General features: G+C 41.0%; 1 long non-coding RNA gene across 2 annotated transcripts in view; it reads right to left on the bottom strand.

Annotated features, from left to right (window-relative positions):
* The window catches only part of LOC118285180, a 112,862-nt gene that overhangs the window by 42,015 nt on the left and 53,871 nt on the right, over nt 1-16,976 (bottom strand). The window contains exon 5 of one of the 2 annotated variants that reach the window (XR_004785046.2): nt 13,649-14,181. The exons of the other annotated variant lie outside the window; for it this stretch is intronic. This is a non-coding gene — a long non-coding RNA (uncharacterized LOC118285180). Of the gene's footprint in view, nt 1-13,648; nt 14,182-16,976 lie in introns of those variants that run through there. 2 annotated transcript variants of the gene reach the window in all.

The raw sequence follows: 16,976 nt of genomic DNA, 5'->3' as shown, positions 1-16,976 counted from the left end.
TTCGATTTCAGCTTCTTCTTTCGTTTCTTTGCTCCTCTATGAGCGTGAACTGAATATATTTGGTTTGTGGACAAAACATCATCTCAGGGGTTTGGGAAACACATTTTCCACCATTTTTATGACTAATGGATTAATTGTGAACAATCTTTCCGGTCCAGCCCTAGTTATAATAATAATAAAAGTGGTTAAGCAGATGTAAGAATCATGGTTTGGTTAGGGCACAGAACTTGTTAGCTAGGTTTGGTAAAGGATCATGGTTTGGATTAAAAGTACTCACTTCGTTAAGGTTAAACATAAATCATGGTTACTATCATAAAAAAAAACTGTTGAGGTTGCGCATAAAAATCAATGATGATTATTGGTTTCAAATGGGAAACAAATAACTCCTGTGTCAAAGTCATGTGATATGATGAACCATCCATTTTCTTTCTTCTGCGGTCCAATCATACGTGGCAGTAGAAAGTCTCTACAAGTGCAGGTGTTTGGAAAAAAGTTGGAAAAACAAAATGTATTCAAAATGAAGCTAAGCTTGTGAACCATAGTTTGGGCAGTCACTTTGGTGCTGGCATATTCCTTGCACTGTAGAATGCAGTATAAACGATGCAACCTTACAATTATGGTGATGCATACCGGCGTCATTAGTGCTGCATGCCTGCTGTCACTGCTCACCTGGAGGCTATACGCTCCTGCTTGATGCTGCTGCCGTTCATTAAGCATTCCGAAAAGTCCCCACCTCCGCCACAGCATGCACCTGTAGCCTCGGAGTCCACGTTCCTCCTGGGGGTTAAGCTATTATCATCGTGAGTTATTATCAAGCGCTCCCCGTTGCGCTTAGCTTGGCGCTCCCTTCGGTTTGGAGCGATGAAGTCTGAGCCGTGACACCAAATACCGACATATTCCCAAAAGGTATTCTACGACCACATTAGCATTCCACTCCATGTGAGTTAGCTTTATGAACAAGATTAATTTGTTATTTCATGATTAAAGTGCTGATGCTTAAATTACATGACATAACCCAAAGTGAAAAAAAAAAAACAGTTACAGATCGTATCACAACTTCAAAGTTGGATGATAATAATTAACTATATTACAGTATTGACGGTAAATGCATAAAGCCTAATACTATGGAAGGAGCCCTCCCTGCTCCATCTGCTGTGACGCTGCATTGAAAAGTAAAGATCTTTGGCCTGGCATAACAAAGCAAGCAGTGATCAATACTAATATAGCCATTTCATTTAAACAACAATCACGAAATACTGGGAGATTTACATAACTTCAGCAGAATCCTTTAAATAATAGAAATATATATAAAAAAAAAATTGCTACACAGGACGAATGGGTCAGCGAAGCAATATACATGATTAAGTTGGAAGAGGAAGCTTTTAGCTTTTGTGAAATAATGAGTATGAATGTGCTGAGACATGGACACCGCAGAGGAAAGTAATGCAATATTAATATAAAGATGAAAGGAGGGGAAATGGAAGAAAAAGTTGTTTTTTGTTGCCATTTTTGTTATTATTATTTTGAGGGGGGGGGGTTCTGATGCAAGCTAATAATGGTTGCTTGGTAGTTATGTTTTATAGCATTATCACTGAATGTTACCAGTTATGTGCAAAAACAGTACAGTCAGAATTAATAGGATATTAAGTTTTTATGACCAATATTTAGTATTTTGTGATTGGTGTATTGGTAAATGTTTGGTTTGGATATAAAATTAGTTTGGAGGGGCATAGAAATGATATAACCCATTTGTTTGTTGGTTTATTAGCAATGTGTAACTTTTTTAGAGTTGTATTTTGTAGGCTGATAAAAAAATAAATACATAAAATAAAAACAACAATAAGTACATGATTTGATTCAAAATAAGGAATGATCATTTATTACACCAGGGGTGTACCGTGGGGAAAGAGTGAGAGACAATTATGAGGGGAAAGAGCACGTGAAAGAACAATTTATGATGATGTCCACAAAGCTCCTCTTTGTTGTAATTATAGATAACAAAAATATATCTCAACTTTGATTGTGGACAAAGTTGGTTTTAAACCAATTTACCTAAAACAAGGAGATACAACCTTCTTCCTTATTATCACGAGATGAGCATGTCCAGGAAGTGCACTTTTCGTAAAACACAATTTTATCAGATTCTTTTTCGTCTCAAGCTGCACAACTCGTTATATTTTTCTTTCTTTCATAATCCCCCTGCAATTATTGACTTTAATTGTCTCCTTTCTGCCCCTTCTAAGTGATGAGCAACCACAAAGCATCAGGTCTTAATTAATAAAAGGCCCTGTAATGAATTGTTGTCGCTTTGTCTGTGTGCACGTGTGTGTGTGTGTGTGTGTGTGAGCACTGTTAAAGCAGGTGAAAGGAGGCAGCAGTCAGAGATCGGATGAGTCATATTTGGGCATTGAGCTTTCTCATTTACGGGATCAGACCATTTGGCACAGAGGCCATTTAGCACAATTGGAAGATTTGGAGTCGGTGACAAAGTACAATCAAACCTAATGGGCAATTAATGTCTAATTTTGAAAAAAGAACATGAATGGTGTAAATGAACATTCATTTTCTTCTCCTTCCACACAAAGTACTTTAAACCCTGTGTGCTGAAAAGGTTTTTATTTCCATAAAAAGGATGTTCTTTAGCCTCAGGCTATTAACATGAGAATGGGAAGATTGTGTGAATGTGAATAATATTAGGAAAAAGGAATAAGATGGGTGACAATGCCATTTTGTATTTGCATATTTTCAAAATAGCAATAATGAGTTCAGATGCTGTGAGGTGACACGCAAAGTAAAAGTAAACACATTCACTTATTCTCTTAAAGAAAATGTGTGGAGCAGATTTATCTATTAATAAACTATTATCATAAACCAATGGACATCTATCATCATGCGGCACCGCGTAGGGTTGAATCCAGTCCAAGGTCTGGAGCAGCTCGCGGCTGTTTAAGACTCACTCCCTGAAGGGCGGAAAGGTTTGTAACTTTCTCCTTTGTGGAGGACGGAACCTGTAGTCGGCTTAAATTCACAACAAAAGAAAAATGTCCACAGAAACTCCTCTAACAGCTCCTGCACTAATATCCTCTTCCTAACTGTTGTTCGATGTGTTCATTATACTCAAGACACTCGAAAAGACGTAATACGCCACAATGTGCAGGAACTCTGTCACACTAGTTTCTCTCTCCGTAGCTCCAAGGCCTCGCCGGATGTGTTTTATTGACGAAGCAACAATTGTTCGTGCAACTGGGGCTCAGCTGGTAGCGTCGGTTTGTTTGCTCCCTGGCTCCCCCTGTTATGGCAAAGTCACAAACTGGAATAATACAAATAGAGTTTGGATGTGTGGAAGCCTTAAGGGAGCCAAATTCATGCTCTGCCTGCCAACAGACTCGGCAAATGTACCTATAAGATCTGTAAGGCAGTTAGCAGTCATATGCATGTGTTTGGTCAATACAATAAGGCCCCATGTAGCCGCAAAATAGCTGCCAGGAAAAGCTCAGACTCAAATCTCAACCCACACGGAACAATGCTCAGCCCCTCAACGCCTGAACTCCTGAAGACCTGCTTCAGACGTAATGCCGGCCATTTCTCTTCGGAAATCCAAACACTGTCACCGACAGCTCACTTTTGCACCGCGAGGATAAACATGACACTCGGTCATCACAAACGGTGTCCTTCGACTTGTTTTTATCGCAGCCTCTGCATCTCGATCGCGAAGCAAGGGCAGAAAACTGTGCCGCAGAAAGAGAAGAAGAAAAGAAAATCCTCTTTAAGTGGTAGAAATCAGAGATCAAATTCTGTCTCCGAGTGGATCTGGTGCGCGAGTGTGTTTGTGATTTCAATTTGTGTCCTAAGTCATGTGCACATACAGAATTTGTCATCGTAGGGAGATGGGAAAATCGAATCATAAATCTGTCATTGTTGCAACCTTCATTTAGCCAAATACACAAAGATAAAATGGAATTTGCGCCCATCTGTAAACCTGATAGTAGGATGCCTTCTCTGGATATAACCTCAGCTTTACAATAGACAATGTCTACACATACAAAAAACCCCGGCAGACAGTAGCTTTATAAAGATTTTGAACTGATCTCCAACCATGTTTAAACATGTGAAAGGGCATTCGGGAGAATGACATTTTTGAGAGTTTGCCAACATGTGGCTTAGATGCATCCTTTACCCATGTGGGACTTAATGTATGAATAAATTAATATAAATCACCTACTATCTTCTCTTTCTAGTTGTGCCTGTAAAAATATTCTTGAACATAAAATTTTGCCAATCCACCTATAGGGACGTTCCAGTTTCCAAAGCTCAGATCTTTGTTCTCTTTATTCTCCTCCCTCCATCTGTGACCTTCTTACCCGTCTTATGTAGATCAGGTTAAAGCAGGTTAAACTCTTCGCCTGACCGCGGGTTTTCCCTCTCAGCCTCGCCATCTAGCCTTTCTCCTTGCATATTTAAGCCATCGCAGGCCACGTGCCTTTTGCTGGCGCTGCAGCCTGCTTTCCATTCTCATTCTGATAGAGCTGTCGCTCTCTTATCAGCGCCGTCCAGTGCCTGCCCCCCCGCCGAGCTGTCTCTGGGTGATGTCCGCCATCTGGAGTCTGATCCTTTCATCATCGCCCCACCTGGCTGCGAAAAACCCATCTGCATCCTGCTCCATCTGCAAACATCATCATGCCTTACTGAGAGACGAATCAGCAACTCAACGAGCCTGGACATCATGCAGCTCGGGGGCCGTGACAAATGACCTGGGAGCCGCGTGCCTGTTTAACCTCGGAGATATCCCTCTCCAACACTTGCCAGGGGTTGTTGGCAAGCGGCAACCCACAGTGACGTCACCCGTTGGTTTGTGAACTGCCGTTTTGAAGACTTGAGTTTAGCATTTTGGCCAGGGCCATCTTGGTTTTAAAAAAAAACAAACATATTTAGAGGAGCAGGGGGTGGACCTGACAGAGCTCGTCCACTGCCCGTCCACCCACACCTGCGACGTATGGTGCTTTATCATCTGTTTTACCCTAAACAGGACCATCATTTACAAAATGAACATACTGCTGTTTTGAAAAAGACTTGAAAGTAAATATTGAGTTAAACCCTTCAAAGAAATGTTTACTGACGTTATAAGTCAAGAGAGAATTAGAGAGATTTTCTCATAGACTTTTATAAAAACAGACTTTTTTTTTCCCAACCAGCGGAGTCGCCCTCTGCGAATATACAGGTTTCGGGCACTCCCGCATTGGCTTCACTTTCCAGACCTGGTGACTACGTCGATTTATATACACAGTCTATGGTTGTAAGTGTAATAAAATGTCTTATAGAGAATTCCTCTACCATCTATCTCTTCTATCTCTTCTCTAGTCATTACATCCAGTTCAAGTCTCGAATGGGAAACCGACTTTGTTCCAACGGGGCCAGCATGTCATGCTGCATTTCGATAGCCATTCTGAAACAACACCATTTTCAGAAAGCGTACATCATTTATCATTATCTACCAGCCTTTGGAAGCAAGGCTGCCCAGCAAAGCCTACATCCTTACTGGATTGTCCTTGAGTCGAAAATCCTTATCGTAATCTCTCACCCGCTACATCTCAACTCTATTTTCTATTTTCTGTCTTCTCAAAACACAATTATCCTTTGACACAACATTTTTTTTAAAGTATCTCTCAGCAGGTGACTGCTGTAGCTGCCAGGAATGGCTCCACTGCCCCTCGACTATCAGCAACAATGTCAACAAATGTCTGAATGTCGGTATGTGCAGGAATGCAAAACCCTGCTCACTGTGTACAAATGGCACAGATGGTCTCCTTCCCCGTAGCAACAGAGCTGCACACTTCCTCCTTAAACCTCCTTAAGTGCTCTTCGAAAATAGCTACTTCCTCATCCTATTCTGGGTCCGATCCAAGGACTAAAGTTGGATGTGCTCAAAATACTTCCGCAGGGAGGAGGTGGAGGAGTCAGGTGCATTTCTAGCACCTTGAACATCTTTTAACAAATAGTTTGAACTTCAAAGTAGATGTAAGCTGCATGTTGTATATTTAGAAGGCATACCTTCTGTGCTTTTGTTGTTGTGTAGGATAAGGGTTATCATCTGTTTCCATATAGAATCACATATAGAGCCCAAACGGTTCAGGTCAAACTGTCAAGGGGGAAACCAGAAAAGGAGCTTCATGTAGTCCTGATTCTCCTTGTCTCACCCAGCTTGCCATTGTTAAGTTTAAGATGCGATTTTCCATTTCCCCAAAGGGCTTACCTTTATTCATACTTTGATTTGTAGTCTTTTTTTAAAAAATGCTCTCTGTCCCCACATGTTTGTCCAACTCACTAAAGGCGTCTTCTGTGCGCCCTTGTCCTGCATCCAGTCGGCGATGTGTCTTTCCTCTTGGAGGCATGAGCAGGTAGCTTTATCTAATCCCTGATTTCCCAGGTGACGCCCGACATGCTGTTCCTTTTAAATGAATTCATTTCACCATCCAGCCACATCCGTCTCCACGTTGCCAGTAATCAGCCAAGCCCCGCGAAAAGAGCTTGCCGCTTCTAAATGAGCTAAAATGAAGCACAAACAACCAATTAAGGGCGACCAGATCTGCAGCATGTGGCTGGATGTGGATGTGTGTGCGTCGCCAAATTAGGTGATCAGTTCGCACTGTTTTAGAGATGGAGACTATGTGGTGTTAGTGAACTACAGTACATTCCAGTATAATCCTTCATTGAAAATCTTAGCAGGCACTCGCCCCCTAATCCTCCTCCGATAAGGCTAAAATAACACCCTTATTCCAGGAGTTAGCCGTTCTTCTGCCTCAAGTGAGAACGCCTTTGAAAAATATTTTATAGAAAAGGTTGTGAATTTAGTAGTAGTATTTCAGGATCTGTGTTTAAAACTGCAATAACCACAAATGACAGGCTTCACAATATGTTGTCGTTCTACTTGAAGAATAATGTTGACTAAGAAAAAAAAGATTCACAAAAAGACTGATTGTTATTGGGAAAATAACCCACAACATGGATGTGAGCCTACTAGTTAAATGCCAAGAAAATTACAGTGGAAATGGAGCATCATCCCCAGTGTTGATACCAACAGGTGCGACAACACAACCCATCTTAGATACAGTAGTAATGGTCATGTTTAATTCGAATGAACATTCGTTTTAGTAATGGTCTGCTATGAATACATTACTGCAAACACCTTAAAAAAAAGAAAGTGTATATTGTTGATATAATTTGCTCAATCTTGCCTTTCTAGAGTAGATTTCTCTGTACGTCAATCCGATTCACTCTTACCATACATCTTTTTCTTTCAATCTGTCTCATCGTCCATCCATCGTCTTACCCAGTATGTTATCACACATTTGAATGTAAATGGAGGACTTCTTTCTGCAGCCGTAATGGTGAACGGGACACGAGTGAGTGATTGAATAGATTAAAAAAAAGTTTGGGAATAGATGTAATCACACGCAAATTCCATAAAAACAGATAATTTAATCAGCAAACCTGTCAGCCCTTTCTCCATCAGCAGAGAGATGGCAGCATAATTCTTACAAAATGAGCTCATTGCCAATTTACAGCACCATTAAAATGTGCCCTTGAGGGGGAAAGGTAGGTAATCTCACCAGAATACCACCTCACACTGAAGTGAGTTCATTCTGTAACAAAAACAACAACATCTGCCAGAATCGTTAAAACACCATAATGCTAACGGAGAGGGGGGATAAGCACTCCCAACCATCCATGTGAGCACACAGGAACAACAAAAAGGTGCGCTCAGAAAAACAACGGTCATCACAGAAAAGTAAAGAAATTAAATAAAAATAGAAATGGCCATGGCCCAATATTGGTTCCTTTAAGACACTTTGGCATGAATCAAGATGGATGCAAATTACATATTTTATGGACTGAGATGAACCGAGATTGAACTCGATATTTACTTTCATTTCTCCAGACAATCGTTTTGTCACATGAAAAAGAAACTGTCAAACTCTGATATCTATTGTTTATCCCATAACAAACTGAAGATAAAATAATCAAGTATGTGCCTCTTCTATGGCCGAATAAAATATTAACGTAACGTAATGTTTGAAACATTATGCAAAGACACAAGCTCACATTACATTTAGCACTAAACCAAACACACCAATCGTAGTAGGCAGTGATTTACATTAACCTAAACTTTATGGGAACTCACCTCCATTAGGTCCCCAGAAGGTAAACTATGTTTTAGGGCAAAATTACAATTATTATTATTATATAGTTTGAGTTAGAATAAGGATTGCACATGAGCACATAATGGTTATGGTGAAAGTAAGGTAAGTCAATACAGTGTCCTCACATACACTGATATACCATGTATATATCTGTATTCTCCAGATCGGGTATTTCAATGACTTTGGTGATTCTCTGAGTTTGCTTTCAGCACCACCATGAGGTTTTGACATTTCTTGTTCAAAGTGAAATATCTTCACATCTATCAAAAGGATTTCCATGAAATGTGGTGCAGACATTCACATTCCCCTCAGAATTAACTGTAATAACCCTGGTGATCATTTTTTCATCTATCGCCTGAGGGCAAAATGTCAAAGCTACTTTGGTTTCGGACCAAACACCTGAAACTTCTGATTAGCCGCCGCCGTTAGCCAATTAGCAAGTTAGCATGCTGACATTACTAAGACGGTGAACATGCTGACTGATTATATTGTGACCTAAGAATGGTGGAATCATCAGGGACCTCTGGTTATTCTGTGAATGTACCTCGAGATACTTTTATTAATGAAATAGCCATGTCCATCATTTCTTAGCTATTTGTTTTGCAGGAGAACTGCTGTGTAAATTTATTTCCAATAAAAGTTGAACATGATTTTAAGAAGAAATGTCCCTCCTTCTCACAAAGCTTCACTTGACTGAAACCACTATGACAACTGGCAAACGCACTTTATAGATAAATCTCCACTTATCTAAAGCAGACTGAAGACGAGGGCAAGTTCTCACAATGGTCAGACTCTGAAATCAGTCCTTCCTTCAGATCATGTAAAAACATAAACAATCCTTTTACGATAAGGTGATTATTCTGCTCTCTGCTCCTTAACAAGAAGAGAATACAGCTTTTCTCGGCTTTTAGTGCTTTAATACTATTGTTTGGCGAAATATTGTCATTCTAAATTGAATTCAAAATGGTAATAATGCAGGTCAGTCAGGATCGGCTGTTTTGCAACACGATGCCTAATTATCATAAAGTGTTGAAATGCCAAAAGTGTTTCCGAGTGAGATTTACCAATCTGATGAGCAGGCACAGACACGACCTGACCTCAGTATTACAATCCATCAGAAATAGATTAGCGTGTATTAGTGTGTGCGCGAGAGTTTGTGAATGCTTAAGAAGATGCGGCGCTAAAGAGGAGCATTGGGAATCCGTTTGAAGTCGGCCCAAAAGACCCGTACCTGTCTACTCTCGTGTTCTGCCCCTGTCTGTCGTTGTGCCTGTAAGGTTTGGGAAATACATGGATGACATTAACAAAGAATGCTTAATTAAAATTCTGAGCTACGCTGTCCTTGCTTTAATTTTGCATTGCTCGTAAATCCTCTCCAAATCCCCTACTTTTTATCTAAACCCAATGCACACCTAGAATTGTTTAAATTTTCATTGGCTTAAATCTGCCCTGGTGGCAAAGTTGCAGAGCAACTTTTTCCAGTGTTTTTTGGTGATTAAGTGTAGATGTCCATGGTATCACAGTGTATAATTAATGCACTAATTAATATTTCTAACATTGCCCGTTACATTTTAAAAATCTGGCTTAGTTGCTTTTTTCCCCCAACATAACTATTGACTACATGGATAATATGACATCTTATCTTACTGTAAACCTGGTCTGCCTGAGGGTTTCAATGATTAAAAAGAGCCTGGAAAGACCTAAACTGTTTCACAACAAGAAGGATTCTGTTAAACCTCAAAGTGTCTTGCAACAGATGTTAACAAATCGGGGCGGAACATCATTAAGGGTTGACAGTATGATTTCGTTAAAACGTTTTTTTCATATCAACTACCATTATGGAAATGACAACAAAAATGTCCTAAATATAGTGACAGAATCAAAATAGGGAAAACCAAAACCACTCCCAACCAGAAGTGTTTGGCTGGTCCCTGTACACTTGTGCTATATATTATAGAGATAATGAAAGTATGTTCATGTCCAAAGGGACAGTCCTGATTGTTTTTCCTGTTAGAGTGATAAATAATCCTCAATTTTTTGTTTGATTTAACCCAATAATCCACCAAATAAACGTTACATGTTAACCTCACATTAACTATTTTCACATTTTCTTTCTTTCTTTCTTTATTCATTATTCATTCATTTGGCGCTACCCTCCTAGGTCATTTCCTATTTTGCATATCATTCACGTGTCAATATGTGTTCAAATCCCAAAATTACAAGTCCTCCAAGAGCTAATAACATCAAACAATGTGAGGTCCTCATGTGTATTATTTATGCAGCTTTCACAGCTAGTCAGCTTCTCTGGGTCTTGTTTCTTCTCATGTTTGGTTTCCCACAAGTAACATGTCAGAGCCACGGCTCTGGAAGGATTTGCCTGAGAGGGGAGCCGGAGGCATTTCTAGGATGTAAGGGGGGGGGGGGGCAGGCAGAGTGAAAGTAAGGTGAGGAGGTTGGTACTTCACCACAGCGATAGTCAGACATCAGCTGTACTAACAAGCACTTATAAACTCCAGTACAAAACCATGCAAGTCAGGGGTAACTGGAGACTAATTTGTCAGTATTGTGAGGCTCTGAGTAAACCAGAGAACGTGGAGTTAGTCTGACAGGAGCATGGGGAGGGCATATCACCAGAGAGAAAAGAGCTGAAAGCTTAGCGTCTTGGCTTTCATCTTCTTATCAGTAGGTACAGGTTTCCTGTAGTGAACAACCACCAGAGATTTTGAACTGCAGAGAAGAATGGTGTGACAAGAAGTCTTGGTAGTTTTAAAAAAAAAAAAGTATTCTATGCTCTGTAAATAGCAGAATTCCCTTGATCTTAGGTCCTAGTTTCATTCAATTAGCTTTGAAAGTTTTTGTTTGAAAGTCAAGAGTCTCTCGTAAGGGCATCACCTCAATTCAATTGGTAAAAATTGGTATTTTTAAAACGGTACCAGAACCAATACTTTTGTCTTAAACTTCAAGTTTCATATTAAATAATAATAAGCTCCAGCTTCAACACCTACACCCACAATGCCGGCTGAGGGGTTTGGCATGTTATGCTATGGGGTCACACAAGCAGTCAAACACAGCGCATCAGCCACCGTCACCTCCTCAAAGTCTGAAAATTCAACTTGACAGGCGAGCGGCCGTCGGGTGGCGTTGAGCAGTCAGGAGCGCCTAGGGAAGGGCGCGTTCGTGCTCATCTCAGCACCGTGCAGCTTGTGCACGCGGAGCATGAAAGGTTGCTCGCATAAATTCTCATATTCTCTCATTCACTTCTATAGAAAATAACTCATTTTTGCAACCAGTGGAGTCGCCCTCTGCTGGTCACTCCAGAGAATGCAGGCTTCAGACACTGGCTTCAGACCCGTTGACTAGGTCAATTTTGTTACATACAGTCGATGCGTAAAATATTAGCCAATGTGGCTGACTGGGCTTCTGACTTCCAGTGAGGTCAAATCTTCCATCTGCAAGCAATGAAGCAATGTCCCAGTGGTGTGAGATGCTAAAAAGATAACGGTACACCACTGCCTTTAGTAGTTGACTTAATATGGATTTAAAAGTGTGGTGATGTTATGTAACATGTTGACATTATAATTCCTCAATGTATGTGTGTTGCGCCTTAAGGCGTCTCTCCAAGGTTGAATTTTTTTCTTCCCAGCAATTTCGTAGCCTTGGGGCTTCTCTCCTCACAAGACTTGCACACTCCCTTTCTCTCTCTGCATTGTTGTATTTGAAACGGGTCCAAATGTCAACCTGTTTTGTCGAAGTCATGTTCCTTTCCCTTCCCTGTATGTTGTCCAATCCCCAGCCACGGCGTTTAAGTGCATAGCCATGTCCAGTCTAGTGCTGTTGTCAGAGTGTTTACTGCTGGTGTGAAGAATCACCAGAAAGGAATAGAACGCTGTACAGCACAGCCATTCGAAAAAGTAAATTAAAAATATATTATATATATTTTAAAAACAATAATTAGTATACGTTATTTTACCTATGACTTGTACAACTGTCGTACACTCACACACCAACTCTGGTCCTGGAAAGGTCACTTCCCAGAGCAGCAGTCTTGGGAGATCCGACTGTCTACTCTACTCTTCTTGAAACCTTGATGCCACACACACACACACACACACACACACACACACACACACACACACACACACACACACACACACACACACACACACACACACACACACACACACACACACACACACACACACACACACACACACACACACACACACACACACACACACACACACACACACACACACACACACACACACACACACACACACACACACACACACACACACACACACACACACACACACACACACACACACACACACACACACACACACACACACACACACACACACACACACACACACACACACACACACACACACACACACACACACACGAAGTGTAGGTCCATTCCTTCGAAAACACCTCTGATCCCCCCGGCTTCTCCTCTGCGTCGGTGCTGCTTCTACTCTGTCTGCGTCTCTGTTCTCTCCACCTGACAACTCAAGTCTACCTCAGCCTGTGACTCTGCACATCTTCATGTACCTGCTTATATCTGCTCCTGCTGTCTGTATATGATTCTATCTCTGTACCCCCCCCCCCCACCACCACCACCACGACCACTTGTATTTCATAGCGTGTAACACAGTTCGTCTGTCTTTTCCAAGGTTTGGGACTGTTAAGGAAACATTCATATATTGACACTTCCTGTGACAGATTATGCCTCTTATACCATTAAATGCTATAGCTGATTTGCCCCCAATCAGTATTTATTAATGATAATTAGCAATGGACGAAATGACAAGGTTATTATGGTCACTGTTTTGATTCGGTCTCAACATTCTCATGCGTACGGTTTCAGCATGTAGCAGACATTTTCACAAAGAAATTAAAAATTAAAAAAAAAAAAAACTCATCGTATGTAACCTGCCCAGCACAAAATGGCAGACAAAAAAATATACTGGAGCATTGAGCAGCTAAAGAGACAGATGTCTGACTCAGAAGTTGGTAGAGACCAAAACTGAGAGTAAATATTGGACTTGACATGACTCCAAATATCACCAAAAGCACATCATATCAAGGTGATGAAGATTTTAAAAAGTCTTGCATTCCAAATTTGGAGGCAGCCAAAAAAGGTTTTGAACACACCATGGATATATCATTACCCTTCAAGTTGATCAGATAAGATAAGACAAGATAAGACTTCGTCAATCCCACACTGGGGACATTTTTATAGCACCAGCAGCAAGAGTCAAAGCATCAGGAAAGAGGTAAAAATGTCACGGTGACAGTGGGATGAACAAACTTTTTACATCTTCCGAGTCCAACTTTCTTCCCTAACTTTACTTCCACTTGACTCAACCTCCTGCGGCAGAGTGATTGGCTCGGCTGCAATTAATTCACGACACAGACTGATATTACTATCCACGCTGCCTTTATGTGCCTGTTGGAAATATCAGCATTACAAATTCAAATGAGACATTTCACTCGTATGCCTTGGTGGATGCACAAGTATCACGGCGCAGTGGAATCTACTCCGCGCTGTACAAAACAAATCAGTTTACTGAGCGACATGTAGTTAATACTGTGAGTACGAGTAGTGTTATTGCAAAAAAATATATAGCACCTATAAATCTGTGCGCCTTAGCTGTGAATTTCATTTGTCATGATCTTCTGTATGCAAATGAGTTGTCAGGATGTCACACTAAATTTTCCTTGGGTTTATATTTACTACTGTACAGAACGACTTTGTCGTTGATCATTGCAGCCTTGAGGTTGAGTTTCATCCTAATTGCTTGTAAGATGTGAATAACCCATTCTTTTTTAACTTTCAATTTATTTTGTATTACGTGTCAACACACACAAGAAGGAAAACTTGAAAATGCATTATCCAATTAAACCATCCACTCCTTGTTAGAATGTCACTGCTCGTCTCAGCTCTCTCCTGCTTCAGCATTCTGTGACGCCAAGCCTGTAAAAGGAAGAACTCAAAGTTTTTAGCTGCGCTCTGACAAGCTCTCCCCGCTGAGCAGGAAAACATCTCACCAAAAAGGCAGTTCGTTAATAAGCTGCCTCTCGCTGCTCCGGTTCGAGACTCGGATTTCAAAAACACCTGTTGCGCTCCAGAGCATTATGAAAGCAGACGCGTACACGGAGTTTCAGAAAGTGTGAATACTGATCAGACGGAAATTTTGCACACCCACAAAGTGCAAGTACACTGTAGATGCACAAAGACGCCACTCAAGCTGCTGCCAGTTGAAAAACTACTGACGTGATTCCTGCGTGGGTGTTATCAACACTGAAAATGAATTAAAAGTTAAGTCGTTTATTAGAAAATTTAGCAGTGGCGTAGTTAGAAATTGGAGGGCGTATGTGAACAAGAGGCAACTCGCACACATCACTTGTCATAGACTGAGTGTGTGTGTGTGTGTGTGTGTGTGTGTGTACGCGACTGTCTTTGGTAAACACCTTTACTCGCCAAACGGGAAATACAACCCAACTTGGTACCTGCCGGGTGTTAATTTCGGACTCTGTGAACGTGGATCGAAGTAGACCTCAATGTCAAATTACAAGTCACAAACTAGAATGGTACGCAGTAGAGCGCATACCTCCACCAAGGCCCAACAGTCCCATTAAATTCAGTCAAGCTTCACCAAATTGCACACACACTCATAAATATCAGTCCCCTAAATATGCCATATTTCCCCCTCCCCCATCCAGAACCATGAATTATTCCCTGGGAAATCCGTGAAAAATGTCTGAAAGCACCCACCTACCTCGCAATGTTAAAGAAAGGGATGACAATAATTCCTGAATTCCAAAATGTCGTGGCTTCTTTCTTGGCCTATGTACGCTCCTTCCACCGAGTTTTGTGGGAAACCGATCAACAGTTTGCGTAAATCTGCCGTTAAGCCAACCAACCAAACGGATGAAAACATGCATTCTCACAGAACTTTAAGGTTAAGGTTAGGTTAGATCGTCTTCGAAAACTAGAAGGGATCGCGTCCACATGTCAGCACACGGGCTGTGGTGTGCTCGAGTCACGAGAACATTGTCAGTCTGCCCTCCACGTTGAAAAAAGGGAGGGTAGACTAAAGTACTAAAGGGAAATGGTACGTTAAAAAGTGCCGCCAAGGTGTCCGGACCAATCGTCCGTAGGTGATGACTCTTTCCGATGACATTTTCTTCTGTCTTTTCTTGTATTTCTCTCCAGCAAATTCTGTGTATCTCTCTCTACAAAGTCTTGTGGTTAGTAACACCCCCCCCCCCCCCCCCCCCCCAGTTTTTATTATCTTACAATGATCTAAAGTGAAATTCAAAATCTTTCAAGCTATGTGAAGAAATGTTCTGAAAAGTTGTATAGGACCTCTGAGCACCCCAGACTTAAGTTATTTAGAAATATATATATATATATATATACACAAACGTATTATTAAATAATGTCTTATATAATCTTTATAATGTCTTATAAAAAATGTTATCAGCACCAAGGTTATAAAGACAGAGGACAAAGCGAGTGCAGCCTGTAAAAGTACGAGTACTTAATGTTCAGTTGCAGTGAACTAGAACTGTCCAGTTCCTCAATTTGAACAGTTGGGATGCGCTACTACAGTATGCAATGTGCCTGGAGTCTGTAAAAATATGCAGATTTAAAAAATAACCCTTAACACATATTGCAACATGAGCACACCATTATAATTAATTCAGACTTACTGTGCGAAGCCTGACCAGAGTGGCCTCTACAACTTGTTCTGTAGGAGGAAGATTCAGAAGTCGTGTCCAGGTGTCACAAGAGTGTTCATTTTACAAAACAGTGTTTCCATGTTAGCATAACAAATATATACAAAACAAAAGAAAATAACGGCTTAAATGAACTAAACTTAACTCACAATGAACCAACTTAAATTCCCATCACATGTGCACGTCTACACACCACTGTCCTCTGCCCTGAAAGAGGCAGAACGGCAGCTGATTAAATAGTCCCTTCCATCAGCAGGTGCCATCCCAGACTGTACCATCCCTGCGAACCACGCCTCTTCTGGAAGCAGGGAAATGGGATGTTAAGATTGAACTATTACACAAAATTTAAAAAGGCCTATAGCACCGCTCGCCACACAGCATACAATGAACAAGTTTGCTTAGCACAATTAATACAAAATACTGGAAATAGTACTTTCAAAAAACCCACCACACCACCCCTCACAGATGGTTGCCCCCCAGTGACATCACTGCTGATGTCACCAGGGGTGTAAATACAGGAAGTGTTCGAGGGCCCCCTCATTTTGTTTCTGGAGCACATGGTGGGTAAGGTGAGTACACCAAAAAAGGACAGATTCATTTGTGGAAAACTGAACCAATGAATACGAACTTGAGTCAACTATACCTGTCTGTTTTTAATTGAATGAAGATGGTCTGTGAATTGTAACTTAAGATGATGGTGTGTGCCTGCAAGCTACAACTTTAGGAGATACTATGGTGAAACAAACAATTAACAAACAAAGGGCCATTGCCGTGTGCTCACCCACTTTGTCACACTTACCATCACCATCTCCCTACGCTACGTCTACACACATTTTCCATTATTACACTGTCAAAATAAGTGTCATTGTACTGTGCGCATACAACGCAAAGCTGTAGGCATTGGTAGAAAGCAGCAACAATCAATGGGCAGCTTGGTAAATAACTGTTCACTTTTGCTTTAGTGATTCCATTAATGTGACCACAGCATGGCAGCGACCCGACAGTCGGGAAAGTGAACGAGCGAGT

Source organism: Scophthalmus maximus, chromosome 20 (genome assembly GCF_022379125.1).
Source record: "Scophthalmus maximus strain ysfricsl-2021 chromosome 20, ASM2237912v1, whole genome shotgun sequence".
Classification (NCBI taxonomy): domain Eukaryota; kingdom Metazoa; phylum Chordata; class Actinopteri; order Pleuronectiformes; family Scophthalmidae; genus Scophthalmus; species Scophthalmus maximus.
Note: the sequence above shows the minus strand (reverse complement) of the source record. Positions and strands in the feature narration are given on the sequence as shown.